Source organism: Centruroides vittatus, unplaced genomic scaffold (assembly GCF_030686945.1).
Source record: "Centruroides vittatus isolate TY-2023 unplaced genomic scaffold, ASM3068694v2 contig_882, whole genome shotgun sequence".
NCBI classification, from domain to species: Eukaryota; Metazoa; Arthropoda; class Arachnida; order Scorpiones; family Buthidae; genus Centruroides; species Centruroides vittatus.
In genome coordinates, this window is record NW_027122574.1 from 418,669 (window position 1) to 437,439 (window position 18,771).

Genomic DNA, 18,771 nt, shown 5'->3' on the forward strand with positions numbered 1-18,771 from the left:
AAATTCATGAATAAAATGGCTTCCTTTCTGATTTCTAAGCTCGTCCCACATACAAAATATGAGTTCAAGTAATCAATAATGTACTTGTATGAATTTTTTCTTATAAAATTAACATAATAGTCCTCTGACCCTATAACGTTATCGACTGTAGTGAGCGAACGACCAAGCAGCTTATTACACGAGTAACCACAAAACACATACAAATAAATGTAATTTTTTTTTTTTACCAAACAATGACAAAATAGTATGGTTTTTATCAAAATAATCCTCTTAACTTCGAAAATTACATATAAATATTTATTTTAAATTGTATTACTAGTCAGTAAGTGAATAAGAAACGCTTTATCTCGTGATAATGCCGAAAGAAACCAGAAATGATTCGTTTATCCGATTGTTTTTATATGATTAATACAGGTTTAAGTCAATAAAAACACGTTTTTCTTTTTGTTCACTCAACTGATCAATTAAATTATTTGCTTAATTCCACTTAAAATAACGAAACAAAGTTTTAAAAAGTATTTAAGATCGTAAAGTTTAAAGTATTATAAACGTTTATTGCATTGTATTGAACCACTAGAAGCTATTTTATTGATCACGAATTCTTCAAATACTCAATTTTTTATATCTATATCTCTTTGGTCACATATCGATTGGATTAAACTGCAAGGAAAATAAAATATTGGCGAAACCGAGAGATATAAACGACTCACTTAAAAATATTAAAATACATTTACATAAAATGATATTTGGATGACATTCAAATTTTATTTTTAGCAATTTTTTTTTTTCTGATTAAATTTCTTAAAAATTCTTACGGTAGGATCTAAAATGGCATTTTCCTGTAGACTGGTAGAACAATGTACACCCGATAATAAGCAGGCACGTAGCCAGAAAAGTTTTCCGGAGGCCCAATTTTAGGATTTTCTTTCATTTTTTTTGTAGACCCCATTTTTTTACTCTTCATGCATTAACGTCTCCATTATGTCTACGTTTTCACATATTCAAGCGAAAAGTTATAAAGAAATGGAGGTTTATGGTAGCGAGCAATCGACCTCCAGGTTTTGATCGATTATACCTATGTGTAATTCACTTACGAAACGAGGAAGAAAAGAATAATTTTTTCAGATATAACGGGTCTAGCTATAGGATATTTTTAATAAATAACTATCTAAAGAGAGATAAATTTACATTATCGAAAGTAATCTAATCTAAGAAACTGGACTAAAACTTTATTAACCTATTTTCTATGCAAGTCCATTATGAGGAAGCCAGAGGAAAGAATGCTGATAGATGTGAAGATGGATACGAACTTTAATAGATAAAGTATTAATAAATAAAGTGACCTAGAAAATTCTATTTCGTGTAGGCCTATAATGCTTCAAGAAACTGATTACAAATCAAAATTAATTGATTATAACGAACACAAAGAGTACAAGAGATCTTAACTATGGAGTCCTCCAGCAGAAGAGCTTTTCCATTTTATCCTGCTATTTTTTTGGTCAATCCATTTTGAAGACGTTTCCTCTTTCATATTCTTTCGAGCTTGTTTGAAATATTATCTCAAATATAATCTACATCTAATATAAAAGCGAACATTAATACAAAACTTCATAAACATCAATGTATAGACAAATGGAGTAACAAAAGATTTAAAAATTATAGACTCTGTTGCTTTATATTATGAAAACTTACAATTGAATCTTGAAAATCCATCATTAAAAATTGTAGATTTGTATTTAAGTGCCTAAAAGGATAAATTGTAAATTTTTAAACTTCGAATTTGTCTGCAAAATTAATTGTAGATGGGATGAATTTCAAGAAACCAACTTAACTGCTTTTTATGACGCGATAGAGCGGAAGAAAAAACGATGCGCTATAGGAAAACTATAATATTTAGACGTATAACGTGAAAGCTCTATCGCTATGAGTTGTGTGGTATATTTAGTCAATCGATTTTGTCACGGTTCGAAGAAGGAAATTACACAAAATGATAAAATATTTGAAATTTTACAGATAAATTATCATATCAAGCCATTATTGCTTATGAAAAATGGCCATTTTGGCATGTTTTATTGGCTGAAATTCTTCAGCGGGGCGCAATTTTACGAGTAATAAGCGTATCGATGACAGATCGTTAAACCTCTCGGACCTACCTCTGCTGAATGGGAGTAGAAGGTAGTAAAATGCGCGCGTGCACGACTTGCAGTTTGCGTGACATTCTCCCAGATGGCGCCAAAGTGTTGAAAACATCTCACTCGATCTTGACTTGGCATAACAGGAGGTAAAAGCCCTCTCAAGCTGGAAGAGGTTTTGAGTGCTGGTAAGTCCGTAATTATCCAATTATTTAAATTGCCTCCTCCCCTATCTTACGACACTTTCGATCTTCTATACACAAAACCGTGGGGAGGAAGAGCGGGAGAAGTTATCGGATCCCATCTTTTGTTCCCCTTGAAGTAGGCTGCACCGTATAACGATTTTTCGAGGACATGGGCGAAGAAGGAACGTAAACCATAAGATGCTAAGTTTATACGTTTTAGCTATATCCGGCATCGACATGGGGAGGTAGTATGCGCATTAGACCCACTAATTTTCTATATATGGCTATTTGGAACATAAGAAAAGAACGGTGAGGATGTGGGAAGTCGTGGAAACGTGTCATGAAATAGCATTTTGACTGGCGACGTTGCCGGAAGTTCTCAATGTGGAAACAAATCAATAAAAGCAGCATTGCGGATGGACAAGTAGATCGCGCTACTTTCTCATCCGATACTTTATCGATCGTTTGTATCGTCAACATGCAATTGTCTAACAAGAAAATGTCAAACTCGACTCTTATCACTTCGTTATCCAAATTCTAATTATTTTTTTCAAATAGTTCCAATTTAAAATTGTTTTTCTAACACTGTTCGAACTCCTTGTCTTTGTTAGTCTTTCGTCTGAAACAGACAAACTATAGAGCCATATCTAACAAGACCTATATATAGATTAATCCGATATAAATAGATTATAATGAACCATTTTTAAGTTGTAATTTTCCATGCCTTGTTTTTGACATTTCTCTAAAAGAATAAATCTAATTTCGTACTGTGTAATTTCGTGCAACAACCTTCGAAGAGGCCTTCGAGCAGATCCTTTTATTTATCAGTGCAGCAAATTCCATGAAACTATGTCCAGGGTCACGCTGTATCAAAAATGCAAGAAGCAGGAACAAGGATCGAAAAAATTCGAAAATGGTGAAAAGGTTAGGTAGAGTGAGCTACTTTTCATTTCTATCCATTCGACGTCATTCATTTAAATTTTAAATATTTTAAATTTAGAATTAATGTTTTACTTGTTTACATATAGTTAAAAACAAGTCGAGGATTGCCAACGTTAAGGGCAAGCATCCAGAATGTGTAATTTAGAAGGCTTTCCTGTCTTCCTCTCACATGAATCAACTCAATGACGTAATTGGATTCCGATAAAATTTAAATATCCTCTTTAATTCCTACTTTAAAATCCTCAGAAGTATTTTAAATTTGATAAATTTTACTTTCTCAAACTGCCGCTGGTTGGTTGTTTGCCTTTTTTACATTATTAATTTTCTCTTCTTCTTCTTGTCGCTAAGATATTGTTTTCGGCATTGTCTTTCGATAGAAAAATGGTGAAGAGTGGCTTTCAGAATCGAAATTTTCCATCCATAATAATCATGTAAAATAAATATAATGGTACAGATATCTCTATAATAAAATAATACGTATAAGCTAAAATTAGGTTTAATTTTGAACTATAAACTAGTTAAAAATCGGATATATCAACCACAAACAGTTGAAAACCATATTTACAAACAGCATTGTGAATTTCTAGGTGGAGATTGAGTTTAAGATCAATAAACTAGGATAGAAGTGGCGTATATGCTTCTATATTTATCGATTTTACCAAAATTTTCATTCGATAAATTCGAATAAAGCATGGATGATGCAATCATGTGTGAGATTACGAATATCTCTTATAACGTTGCGTTAATTCGGCACGTCATCGCGTAGGATCCATTATTATTCCTAACTTTTACTTGTGTCGGTTATTTTAAGTGTTAAAATTGCCAGTTACTTCAGCAAATTTTTGTGCATGAATCGTGGTGTTATTATCTGTTAATTCAGCATGATAATGTTAAAATTGTTTATTACTTTATCATGATAATATTACAAAGTTGTATTACTTCACCGTTGTTGTGTCTATAAATTTAACATTTTGTGTGTTACTTAAGTACAAAATAAGCTACTCCGTTACACTAGATGTGTTAAGGTTTAATATAAACTAGTCTTTAATATCGGTTGTCCGAGTGCCAGACCTTGAAACGGTTTTTATATCAGATGGCATTCTTTTTATGTGAGAAGTTGAAGTTGTCTGTCAGTTAAATACGTTACATTACACGTTGTTTACTTCTTTACGTATTATTTTAATAGATCTATTGTTATAAATTTTCATTTCTTCGTCATATTATTGTCTGATAATTCGGCATGACGTGTTGTCATTTTAATTATCCACTAATTCGGCATTTTAGCATTAGAGTTGCCTATTACTTCATCCCATTAGACTTGTATCGACTGAAAATACTATTCAGCAGCGAAACGGCTTTGGCAATTGACTTCAATAATTGCTTGTTTACACATTTTATCTCATTACAGAGGAACACTGGCGAAATCGTAGTCGAAGCCAATAACGCATCCGTTCGTCTTACGACTCGATTAATAAAGTTATCAAAGCATCAAGCGTGCCTTCAATTTTCTGACGAATAACAACTGTTCTACAATAAATCTGTATTTCCAGGTGTAATTCTCGAAACTGTTTGTGTGATCACGATTTCATCCGAAATTTATGAGGTGTTTTGCGTGTTTAAAAACCAGTAAAAAGCCATTAAAAGCTTGATTAACTGCTGTTTAATGGGGTTACCGCACCATATAGAAATTATCCAATTTTCTGTAACCGCATAAAAAAACTTTTATGTACAGAAGAACCTTGTAAGTTTTGATTTTGTAACCCCCACTTTCTCTTATTCAAAAATTTAAAGTAAAAGATAGTGTTTTTCGTTTTACTCTTTTTAAAAAATAAAAAAAAAAGGAGCGATCGTTAAGGCTTGAACTCGATCGTTCGGAAGTTCTGTTGATGGATGATAAAGAATCTGAAAATTATAGATATAGACATACAAAGATGGCCTCCGTTTCTTTAGTACAAAATTGGAGCCGTGTAGTTACATGATAGCAATTTAACTTCCCCTCTTTATAAAGTGTAAGTGCCGAAATCACCCATTTTTATGTCGTTGGAAAGAAAGTTATTGCCCAAGTTATAGCCCAACCTAGAAGTTAGTCGGGTTAATAACTTGTAAAATTATCCTTTCAGTGGAGATTTTCTCGTAAAATCTTTAGAGAATATTAACAATTGGGTTTGTAAGAAGGAGCCGGTTTTTGGCCACTGTCGCTATTCCCAAAAACCCATTCGAGTATCTTTCCACTAGACTCACTAGAGCGATATTTATCGTTAGGCGTCCGAGTGGAAAATTTGAATGAATCGGTGTGGAACCGCTTCCTGCATCGAGAAAGTGTTGTCCTTGGACCAGTAAACTTGATTTTCGTCCAAAATACATCGCCATATCGTGTTTTTAATGCTCAAATTAGGTATAGAATCATCTCTTAAATTCCAAAAACGTTCCTTCGTCCTTTACGTGTATTTTTGGAAACGATCCGCGTGAGAAGTTTCTGACAGGTGCTGTTTCCAAAAATGTTAACATTCTCGTAAAGCATTTCTTGACCAACAGAGACGGTTTTAAATGGATTCGGTATTGAATAATCATTCAAATATATTAATTAATAACTAGCGTAGTTGTAAAAAAGGAGCCTACGAGGGACAAAAATAAGCTCGTTTTTATATACAGCGAGATGTTTATGTTTGTAAACATGAAGACATTTTGACGTGTAACTGTTTCAAATCGTAAAATAAAAGAAAATTAGAAATATTTTTCTATTTTATTAGCTCGTTCCTTTACAAATATCATCGCAAACTCTGGTATGTTTGTCTTTATTCTGTGTTAAGAATAACCATTCTCGGCGTTAATTCTTAAAATAAATAGTATAAATTACTTCAAACATATTTAATTCCAGCAATTAAGTAATTTTTATGTTTCTATACCTGGAGGATGATTAGTTAAATCTGCCAGTTCACAACCTACGTCACGAATCCCTCCACAGTGCTAAGAATATATAGATAAAGTGCTAGTTCAGCTTAGTTTTTCTTCTTTTTTACAAATTTGACATTGGTATAAGTACTTTAACAACGTTTTTGGTACGATTTTAAATATTTAACACAATAGAAAGTTCACGATAGAACAAGAATTCTTAATCCCGTGCATTAATTTGAGAGAGGGATTGTACATGTACATTTAAAATTAACAAAAAAGGCATGTAAGCATCCCAAATAAGACGATCACATGTTAATCCCTACAGACTAACGGATTACTGAGAAAATAGAATATTTACTTAAAATTATAGAAAGTATAGAAGAAAATAGATACATAACGTTTTTAACGATACAGTTCGATTTGTTAACAAATTTAAATTATATAAATTAAATAAATCGTAATTTATGAGTTTAATTGAAGAGAAAATATGTTGAAGTGAAAGATAAAACGTCATTTTCCGTTATAAATCGCTATTTAACGAAGAGATATTACACTAATGTCACTGCATACTTGTATTTGTTTGTGTTTTCGTGGAAGGAAAATCAATAAAGCAATTTTTTTTTTCTTTCAGATATCATCTCCTAGACAACCTTTTTGTCTGCTTTTATTTCTAATATTTTTCGAAAGTCATTTCTATATAATATTGTTTTTTAAATAACGCAATTATGTATGACGAAAAATAACTCATTTTTTCGTTTCGACACACTCTATAGATATTAATCTATCCTTGAACGTTATATAGAATTAAAAATCCCCTTTAAAAGAGAAAAAAACATGTTAATAATCTGGTATGATTTTGAATATTTATATTATTTACTTTTTATTATACTCGGAGGATGTTTAATTGGCTTCAAAAATCGATATTTAGTCGAGCGAATCGTTATATCGAGCGAGTTGCGAAGCGACTTGGCTACAAATTCGATCGAGTGTGAGTGCACTGGAACTTGGCTAAGCCCATTTGGTAGTTATAAATAACTACTAAACATCTAGAGGAATGTCTCGATTCATTCAAAAGCGTAGACAAAATATAAACTCGTGCTTTTTACACGTATTTTAAGTGTGATCATTTCAAACATTCGCTTTCCTATCAAAGCGGTTGCCGTGTTATGAGATTTATAAGTTTAAAAACCAAGCTATTTTTTGCTAAAATTTATGGCGTATCCGGTTAAATTTATTTAAGAAATTCGTATAACATGTTGTTTTATCGATCTACTAAACATTTCTGAGTAAATGTGCGTTTTTTTTTTTTTTTTTAAATCTTTTTTCCACTTACTCGTGAGCGAAAATTAAATAATTCTATCGCATGAGCGGTTGAGTAAGCGATTTTATAGCTATTGTTTAATTAAATAGCTGAGCTTTATTTTTACCTAATTCAACCGTCTGTGCATTAATTAGGTGTTATGAAACCGCCAAAATCTATCTTTTTTTTCTTCGAGTGGCAATAAAATAAGCATTAAGGACAAGTCGAGCTCTAGTTCTGCTTTATCGTATTTCGAGAGGCATTCCTTGTCATTTTATACTCCGCTCTGACCTATTGCCCCGACAATATCTCGTATGACAACATTCTCTCACAAACAAGTACGGCGATGTTTGCTTTGTCGAAAAACACGTGGCGTATCCAGTTCACAAACTTCTTTACGCCACGCCGATCGGCTTGTATTACAATTACATTCTCCATACGTCGAATGGCGTGAGGGAGGAGTGTTTCGTATCGCCATTTGAATAATAATTGTTAGGCCCGACACGTTTAGCTTTCCTTAGCTCGTTTATAAACTTCCATCACGGATTTAGAGACTAGACTGAAAGATCGATTGCTATTTTGCTACTAGATAACTAGTTTCTATTCGAATTAAGCAATTTGTAACAATTACGTCTCTTTTTTTTTTTTTTAAGTTACGCAAACGATATTAAAACGGAGATAAATTTTTGTATCACGCGTCTAAATCTGTATCTTCCGCCATGATTACGAACAAAGAGATAGTAGATTAAAGAAGCGCTATATCGTGCGATAACGAGGTATTTTGGATATTTTAAATACGATTTTAATATTTAAAACGTAAAAGAAAGTTTTTATGCGGTTCAAAAATGATTATATATACGAAAATAAGCGAAAAATGAGTCATAAATCACCACTTTCCGCACGTAATATAATTCTGTAAAAAATGATACCACTTTTTTCTAGTGTTTTTTTTTCGTATTGTGCAAGATTTAGTTTTGTAAACGTTACGTAAAAAATTCCACTTGGATTTATATATATATATCCGGAATTAAATGCGTAATTTTTGGTCACGAGTTGGATCGTATTATTACTTATTAAAATGGATTTTTTTTTTTAAATCCTCTTTACACAAATCCTTGAAAATTGCCTTAAAAACTTACTCGTAGTCAATCTTCTTAATCATAAACAAAAAAATAATGCGGCAAGCTTCCTAATCTGTAATCAAAAGATTAATCTAATCCTGTAAACAAAGCTTAGTTTAGTAGTTGATGTTTATATTGTTAACACGATCGATGAACTTGCTTTTTTCACGTGATGAAGAGATGTTAAATAAGATGAAATATAATTAAAAACATTTAAAATTTCCCTTAAAAGTGTTTACATTTATGAATAAAATTTTACTTATCCATTCAGACTCTTCATTGAGACCAAATTCGGGTATTGATTATTAATCAACACCCGAATATCAATTCAAAAGTAAGCTATAATTTTCAAAATGCCCTTCGGAGAGATCAAGTTCGTGTATTGATTTTTAATCCAAACTTTGAATCCATCGAAAAATATACAATAACATTCAAAGTACCTCTCGTGTAGACCAAGTTCGGACATTGATTATTAATTAATCAATAATGACGCAAATTGACTAATTAGTTATAAGAAATTGCAAAAAAAAGTCATTAATTTATTATATATTAAATCAAGTATTGATAAAAAAAAAATATGTCCAGAAAAATCGGTATTTTATATGTCATGGTAGATCTTTCTTATCATTGGAAACATTTCAAAAACTACTTTAATTTATTTGACAAGCTCGTTAATTCATGCAGTAGTGTGACGAGCTAGCTGTCGATAATGAAAAACTTTTAAGATGTATTACATAGAATTCTCAAGAAATGCTAGAAAAAAAACTGGTTAATCCACATAAGATACTATTTTAAAAAAATTCTCAAATAAATTTATTAAAAAACATTGTAAACACTTCATTAATTAATGAGGTATTGTATTTGTTAACAGTAATTCACAGTTGCACGGCAATGAACTCAACCCACGAAATAAACGTAATTTATTTTTATAACACATCTTGGAAAACTTTGTAATAAAATGGAAAATAATTCGCTATTATTAGGAGGAAAAAAAAAAAAAAAAAACATTCTTCCTGTACGAAATAGTTTCCTGTTAACAATTACGTCAATAAAAACAGCGTCAAAACGAATTTTCACTTCCTCGTTGCCATGTGTAAAACAGGTGGAGCGTCAAGGACATTTGCATGTTTAAGGTCACCTTGTCATTGTCAAGGTTAATTTCTAGACGGGCTCACGCGTCATGTAATCGCCTCCATTCAACAGCAGATCTCGACATTGCCCGGAAAATAAACAGGAAACAATACTAAATGAACATTTACTCGTAATTAATTTTCCAAACGGCACCATACCACCCGCGGTTTCGTTACGTGTAGTTGCAACAGAAGAGAGAATCTCGTACTTAGCTAGACTGGTGTAGCAAAATTTAAACCCGTCTAAGTACTTCGATAACTCGTTTTCGATCGTATTACGATGAAGGATGAGATAACATTGTGAAAACTAGTTAAGAGAATGCGAAACAAAATTCGCTTTCACGCTCTTGCCTTCGTTGCCATTACTGCCCCGGTGGTATAAAAAACGTGAAGCTAGTTTAAACGCATTTAAGCTATAAATTTGAGACGTATTGACAGTTCAATTTTCAGTTTTTGTATTCCTAGCCGCGCCACTCCTTTATAAACTTTGTATAGTCTACACCCGGTTTTTGTTATATAAAGGAAGCTCTAATCAAAGTTAATAACCTAGTTGACCTTCATTCGTTTCGAAAAACCTCTACATTCATCTGCGACTGTTTTTCTCTTGCTCTGTGGACGTGGTCAAAATGAAAATCTTTGTCTTCGTCCTTCCATATGTAAATTTAACCAAATGTTGTCTACCCGTGCAACATTTTTCGACAATTGCATCATCGTCTTAATCAATTCTTGTCAAAATGTAGAAGGAATTCATTGTCACGAGATGATTTTATAGTTTTTTAAATGCTATTTTTATTCCTATCGGAGTTAAATCTATATGCGAAATCTATATTTGTGTCGACTGAAAACAATAACTGATAATAATACAAAAGTATAAAAAAAAAGAAGATTGCGTGATAGGCTTGGTTAATCGTGTTTGCCGATCATAATAGTATCGGGCGCGACGCGACGCGTCGTCGCGCACTCCTTATAAATAATTACGATGTAAGAAACGAATGTTAAAATTATAACCGAATTCAAATTTGATGGATGAATAATTTAATAATTTATAAAATTATGCGGCGATTCTCAATTTTTTAAAAGCGTTTAATGACTTTACACGCGCACACGCGAAGCGCGGAGCGACGCGATGAATTTCTTCCTCTCGTGAAGTTTTCTCTTAGTGTGCGAGATTTTTGAGTATGACCTCATTCGAATCGAAATCAACAACGATGGAATTCGAAAATTTTCCCTGTTCCAGTTTCTCTATTTCGCACCGCTTCGTACCTGTTCAAATTGATAAATTTTCCCTGATAAACAAGCGCGTACGGGTTTCCTCTTTTTTCCAGGCTTTATAACACTCAATGACCCGAGTAGATTTCATTAACGTATTAAGGTCGAACAGCTCACAAAATAAATAAGTAAATAATAATTATTACTTCATTTTTAAATTATGAGAGAAAGCTGTTAGTCACGTCGCATGCTTACGCGACACGATGCGACTAACAGCTTCATCTCCACATAAATCTTGGTAGAAAAATGTTTATTTCTTATTGAACAAGTATTGTTAAAACACAATTCAGCGCCTCTGTTTGTTCGCTTCTAAAATTGACACTAAAATCGAATGTAGCATTAAACTGAATAACCCAAAACGGTAAGATTGATGCGCGGTATTGAGATATACAATAGAAATGCTATTTGGAATGCAAAATCGTACATTTTCTAAGCTACAGATATGACGTTTGGAAACTCGAGGATGAGAAACTCTGCGAAAGAATTCTTTATTTATGAGGAGGATCCTTTTAGAAGTATTCATTGCGATTTATAAGGGTGGTTCTATTTGACCGTATCTTGCTAAGAATAAATCTAAAATTATTATTTTTAATTAGAAATATAAAAGAAACTGTGTTTTACATTTATAAAACGTTAACACACTCTTGAAAAAAACAGCAAGTTCTAAATTTCCCAATGGAATTAAACATGTTCTGTTCACATAAAGCTTTTTATTCACCTTCTCTAGCTCTAAATCATCGATCAGTATCAAGAGAACAATTCTAGTTCCTCAGAAAAGTGGACTTGAAACGACCAAAGTCATTAATTTCAGTAAAGAATCTTGTTTCGTTTAGGAAAAGGGAGGAAAAAAAAAAAAAACACAAAAAGCAAAAGTGTAATAGAACTTGAACTCGACGATCTCGTAAAAGCAATTTCAATGACCTTTTTCCTTCACAGTTTTGTTAATGTCGCAGAATTTCCGTATTGGATATGGGCCAAGTTAGTCGGGGCATTGTCTAAAAATTTGATGTAAGCATCTTTAGTGATTACTAAACGTTGCTTAATCTATAAAACAAAAATCATTAAATATTATGAAGAATCGAGTAACCTATCCGTTTGCCCCAATTTTATATTGAGTAAGCATTATTTTTTTTATATATTATAGACGTCGTTAACTGTATTTTCTTACGTGATTATGGTAGGAAAAAAAGGTCATTAGAGTCCGGTTTCTTGCCACGAAAATCCTGATCCCAAGCATTTTACGCTTTCGAACTTTCATATCTAGTTAGAAAAAAAGAAGTTACGAGTAAGTTAACGATAGAAAAACGGAGCTAAAAAAAATTCCAAGTGGAAAAAAACACCATCATCGATCATTGTCAAATTAGTTAGTGATTTTAGCCTCGATGCATTTTTGATTATTTTCTTTTCGAGTCAGTTAATCTGTTAATCAAGCTCCAGTTTATCTTTTATAAGAGATTGGCCAAATGCACTTCTTTCTTTAGTTTCTCCTCCTCTAAACTACATCCAATTCTTCCAGCTTTTGTAGCTTGCCAACAACTCCCCAGTTGGTTGGCAACAAATGTGATTTATTCTTCTATTATTATTATTTTTTTTAATAAAAAAAATCAAAATTACAATTTAGATTTAAGTGGAAATTGTGAACCTTTCTAAAAAATTATTTTGAAGAGTTGAATATTAAAATGTTATTTTTTAAATGAGGCGTTTGCGGAAATTAGATTCGCATCGTCTGCATTGCAAAAGCTAAAGAAAAATAACGAAGAACAATGAACGATAACAATAGATTAGAAGAAAAACATTGTAATTATGTCTAGACAAAACAGTACTAAAAGCATATTAAAAAATAAGTGGAAGTCTGGGAAAGTAACTCGTTTAAACTTTTACTTTCTAACAGAGAGAGGGGCCTTCGGATAGGAAGATACGCAGGCCTCTTTTTGAAAGCTTTTGTTTTATTTATGGTATAATTGAAATACTTATGATCTCTGTATTAAAAAATGCCTTGACTCAGGCCTAGCTTAACAGTTTTATTCTGCCATAATGTAGACTTTAGACAAGTTGAAAATTTTAAGTATTTCGATAGACTGGATACAAGAAATAAACTTCGTTAGTATTCTAGCTGACATGTTACAATACTAAATGTAGTCTAATATTATTTATAGGCCTCTGTTTGGTATTATTTAAATCTGTTTCTTTCCCTTCGTGTCACGATAACTTACTCGTTAGATAACGTTTGTTCTATAACTGATAAACTGGTAGCAAGGTAAACATTTGACCTACTATATGGAAAAAAAAAATAAAAGAAAAGGTTAACTATACTAACTTAATGATAGACTAAACTTACCAGAAGGCAAGCAACTCTATGTAAACCAATTACTGTGTGTAAAAAGAATAGTAGGAAGCTATTTACAGATGTGTAGGTTATTAAAAACGAAACATTTCTATTATTTATAACTTGGCTAATTAATAATTAATGATTATAATAGATTATGAGTAGTGTTTTTTTATATATATTTTTGGCACCATATTAGAAAGAAACCAGATATTCATTTTCTAAATTAAGTGTGAAAAGTTCCAGAGTTTTAAGGTTTCCTCCAGGAATAACCGAACAGATGACCTAAAGAGTTAAGTAGGTCTATAAGGGTTTCATAGAAGAGGCACCGTCTGTAGAAGTAGACTACAAATAGACTACTCGCTTCCATCTTCTGTTTTTACACTCGACTAGATCTACAACTTTTTTTTCTCTCTCTCTCTTTTTTTTATTTCTTTTCTTATTTCCCTCGCACCTGTTGTGTAAACAAGCGGATGGAGGTCGACGCTCCGTCTAGTATCGAGTTGATTGACTTTTCTTCCTTATAGTTAATCGAAAATGACAACTACACGCTCTCTATTCTTCCGCTTCTGGTCAAACAGCGAAACAAATGGAAGAATGCCACAAAAAATTGTTTTCCGGACGAACTGAGCCAATCGGCTTGTTTCCAAAACTCGACTGTTGAAGAAATCTATTATAGTATAGGATCTACTTTAGTGTTTTCCACGTTGCAACACGTGACGTGTTGCCAGTAACAGATTCAATTTTTAGAGCGGGGCTATATAATGTATAGGCTATTATGGATTTCGGTGCTGTAATTAGAATTTTAAGTACTCAAGTTAGATTACTTTAACCAAAATAACAATAAATGTTATTTTGTGTTTTGTGCCCCCAGAAAATGCCCACATCTTTGTTACGGCATTGATGAATTGCTCCGAGAAAGGTATAAAACTATAAATATAACATATAATCTTTAATCTAGATAAACTGCATAACGTAGTAAACGAGTTCAACAAGTATTTTCCTACTAGACAGCCGCCATTCATTTAATATTTTTTTGAACTTTCTCTCTTGTCAACTACGATTCGTTCAGAAATAGACTGATTGTTTGATCTTCGTAACACGTAGAAAAACATAGACTCGTAATTATTTTAACATATATTTCCCTTTTCGTATGATGAACTGTTTTATCTGATGACTTATTACCCGGAATCACGCCCAAACGGCTCTATTTTGGCAAGATGCCTGCGTTATTTTCGGGGTTAAGCGGAAAAGCACGTGGGTCGGATGGCGGTTCGAGAGCCGTGTCCCTTCTACGATGCCGTCGTATAACCTAGTTTATTTAAGAATGTCGATTTAAAAAAAAAAAAACAAAAAGAAAAACATACTTTGTTATGGGTGGCGCGGCCGCGAACCTATAGACCTATTTATAACCGGACGCCATTTTGTTTTTAGTCGATATGCGTGACGAGTGATGTAATAAGTCTTCAAGCTCTTGACGGGAGATCGTTCGTTAAAAAGGCTTTGTCACCGGCTCTATACAAACAATTGAATCATTATTTAATTAGTAAAAAGCCTTCCTTTTTATTTTAAAAATAAATATTTTAAAAATTCTCCGAAACAAATTGACAGATTTGGTATTTTAAAACGTAAATTTGATTCCTTAATCCGTATCAATTGGCAAGTTTGTAGAATCGGTTGCAGATTTCTAATGATTCAGTCTTCTCGGAGATTTTTATCCTTTTGTATCGATCAAATATCTAAAATGGTATGCAAAGTACAAAGATGAAAGTACGAAGAGATGAAAAATCTCAAATGTCACTCTAAGGTCCTGTTTTATTGTTTAAAATTACTTCTCGACATAATTTACATTCCAATATATAAATAAGACTTCAAATTTCTTATAAGGAATTTTATAATTTTATTAAGATGAATTACATCAATACTATGTTATTGGATATGCAAATGAAGACCGGAGCGTTAGTCGTGTTCGTTTCGAATGCAATCCTTATTTGTCAATCGCGGAAACAACGCATTGTGAATAGAAGTGGGTCTTTTCTTAAGTAAATATAATTAGCAAATATACACTATGCAGTTAGATAAAAATTTTTTTGTCCAAATATAGAAATTTGGCCGAAATAACTAATTTTCTCCGCTGTGTGACTCGACAGTAAGACATTTTTATGAACTTACTCATCCGGGAAATTCCTGTTTGGCTAGAAAATACAACTTACGTTAATTTTTGTAGGCTCGAAAAATGTCATTTTAGACTTCTACTAAATATAAAATATACTGTTTGCGAGAAAATCACGTTCGATACATCGATTCTATAATAGAAATATAATGTTTTACTTTCTACGAAACGAGAAAATTAGGTCAGTCTGCCCAGACTCGGGTCATTGACTGATTCCAACATGTGCGCGACCCAGTCTGCAGATAAACAAACACACTATTCTATTTTCATGCACGTTGTAGTTGTTTACGGATGCTGCAATTCCGTTGTACAGAGGAAAGACATGACAAAGTATGTATTTTTTTTCTCATAATAATTATTTAACAGGATTTAAACAATAATATTTACACGTATAAAATGATGGGTTAGGCAATTTACACCTTTATCTCGAATCACCGTTTTCGAAACACGAGATGCAAATTTTGAAAGCTAGTGTTGAAACTTGATTAATACACAAATTAAGCTTGCTAATTTAGCAAAGAAAATAAAATTATGCTGAAAAGTTCCAAAAATATTCCAATAATTCATTTTTACAGTTTGAGTTAGAAGGAAAACGACAGAATTTCTATAATCTGGTGAATTTCCGCCGGATTTTGTGTTCGAAATTCTACAAAAGTAAGTCTAATCAAGGGGATTTTACTGCTAACGAATATAAACGTGGTAATTCCACATAAAAATAGGAAAATCCGATCGATCTGATATCATTTACATAGCGTTAAATAAAGAAATTTTATGCATAATAAGTCACAAATGGGGATTTTTGTTAAGTATTCTCGCAACAAATTAAAGCATACGGAAATTTCTCGAAACTAATTCAACTCAAGTTTTAAAAAACACTAGATCTTAGGCAATTCAAGACTTTTTTTTAATAAAAATTCGCATTCAAACTTTGGTGTTTTAAGTTCTCCTTTATCTAAAGATACTGCTTCTGTTATGCTATAATGCCTATAAACATCACAAAACCTCTTAAACTTGTGAATTTACTAATTAATCGTATTAAAATTAAAGAACTTAGCACTGCACGCCTAATAATAATAGATATAGTTTTAATTGTAAATATTTGCAAGCGAAGAAAATTTTGCTTTTTATTTTTCCATATTTGTAAGAGGAAGTAGGTTATTTTGGGCACAACGATAACTAATTTTCCAAAGTGGTACTTATTTATGCTTAAAATTTTGTAGAACGAACGAAAACAAATATATCTGATGGTCGAGCGATGTCTTAAATGCGATTACAATGATATAATTGACATTTCCTTCACATCCTATTTTGTTGTGTGACAAATGGGTCAGGGACTAGGTGATATATGTTCTATCAGAAACCTTTTTTAGTAGATTGTTTTCTCACTGAATCACAACCACCCACTAAATGCCAAACAAGAATGAAGTAAATATTCAATTAATCCACCCTTCACCCCTGCAAACGACTTGAGAATGTTCTATTGGTGTTATCTACTCATCGCTCGTGTTACAATTACAGTTTTTGGAATTACTCTTTACTTTCTCTTGTTTACACGATAACGGTTACTCAGAAGCGTGATAAATTAAGCAAATGAGCGGAGAAGAAATATATAAATGACCTCGCGATGTCTTTTCTGCCACGATTGCGTCTTGAGGGTCTATCGACCATGTGCTACATTCAAAGTAGAAGAGATAGGTTTTTCCCTTATTTTATTCACGAAATGCCAATTTAAAGTTTCTGGATAAGTAATTTTATAATTTATTTTTGTATAAGAGAAAAATAAAAATTGAAATTGTCGCCTCTTTCGATGATGTAATTTCGTAAAACTGAAACCCTAGAAGTGGTTTTACTGATAAAATTTGATGACGTTAATTGGAAGATACAGATGATAAATCTTCTAATTTTAAATCGCGGCTTTAAATTATAATAATTTATTTTATCTGCTATTGAAGTCTGAACAGAGAGAGAGAGAGATCTTAAAGATTAAACCATAGGGTTTCTCGGGCCCTCTATTCCTTCTTCCGATGTGACCCTCTTGATATATTATACGTTTCTCTCCCTTTATACATTTGAAATTAAATCAATTTATTTTTCAGACTTCTGTTAATACTCGTGTATTAATTCATTTTTTTTTTATTCCTAATAATACCTTTAGTAGCCTATATTACACTTTTTAACAGCAAAATATAAAATTCACAACTTTTTCAGTCAATTCTGGAAGTGAGTAATCTGTAATTATAATATTGTATATAAATAATTCGCTATATTTTGCAATAATTACTACTGGCTTCGAGTTACAGCTACATAACTTCATTAATATACAGCTATTCTATAGCTGTATAGCTGCAGAAAAATGAAATATTGCTAGCCTGACCCCCCCCCCTCTCCCAGTGTTTCGCAAAACATTATCCGGGGATATTTTTCTTACCTGAGATGACAAATACAGTTGGTTGGTCAATATATTTAGAAGCAATAATCGTTTATGCGTGTTTGCAAAATGTATTTTATATGAGAGGGTATTTTTCAGTCTCCGAAAGGGTAATACCCTCCTGGACTCCCCTGAAAGAAACCTTGCTTTCTACAAGCCAAGGAAGAAATCCGAAGCTGAAGCCCTGTTTCAGCTTCGGATTTTCCCTCCTCTTGTCGGTCCTGCTGCTATTCATAAAGTAGATTCTTAAAAAACTAGAAATCTGATGGTTAAATTACAATTTATCCTTTGATCTTGAAACAAATCGTCTTGATTCATGTTATAGTTTGTAGATTCATCTTTATGTAAATCGATCATCTGAAAAATTACTGTTCATTTATTAGATCCCAGGCCCGACGTCGCGAGGGAGCAGAAGCCAAGGCTGTAGCCATGGGACCCGAACCGAAATCTGTGTAAGAAAATTTTAATTATGAAGCCTAGAAAATTAATGTATGTAATTTCAAAGCTCATAAGAGACGGAAAGAAATGTGACAAACCCAGAACGTTACGTCAAAAGAAATAGAGGGAACTGGATGGCTGTAGCCCTCGGCCCGTATTCACTCTCCACAGGCTCGAAATTACCATCCAATTATCGAAAAATATAATAACTAAATTACAGTTTATCATCAAGTAACTCAGGAGATTCTTAATTATATGAATAGAGGCAAAAGATTTCCATCTTAAATTGAATCTTCGTTCTTTTAATCTTAAACTGTGACTCATTTTCAAATGATTCGGAAACGTAAATGCCAGTTTCTAATTCCCAGAGGAAAAATTTAGATAAATGTCTATCAAAAGATTAATTATGAAATTTATTCACGAAATCTTTAC

General features: G+C 32.4%; 1 protein-coding gene across 1 annotated transcript in view; it reads left to right on the plus strand.

The window, feature by feature from the left end:
- Positions 1-2,208: 2,208 nt before the first annotated feature.
- The window catches only part of LOC136983401 (protein FAM13A-like), a 121,407-nt gene continuing 104,844 nt past the window's right edge, over positions 2,209-18,771 (plus strand). The window contains exon 1 of the mRNA XM_067280117.1: positions 2,209-2,320. The gene's annotated coding sequence lies outside the window, so the exon portion shown is untranslated. The remainder of the gene's footprint in view (positions 2,321-18,771) is intronic.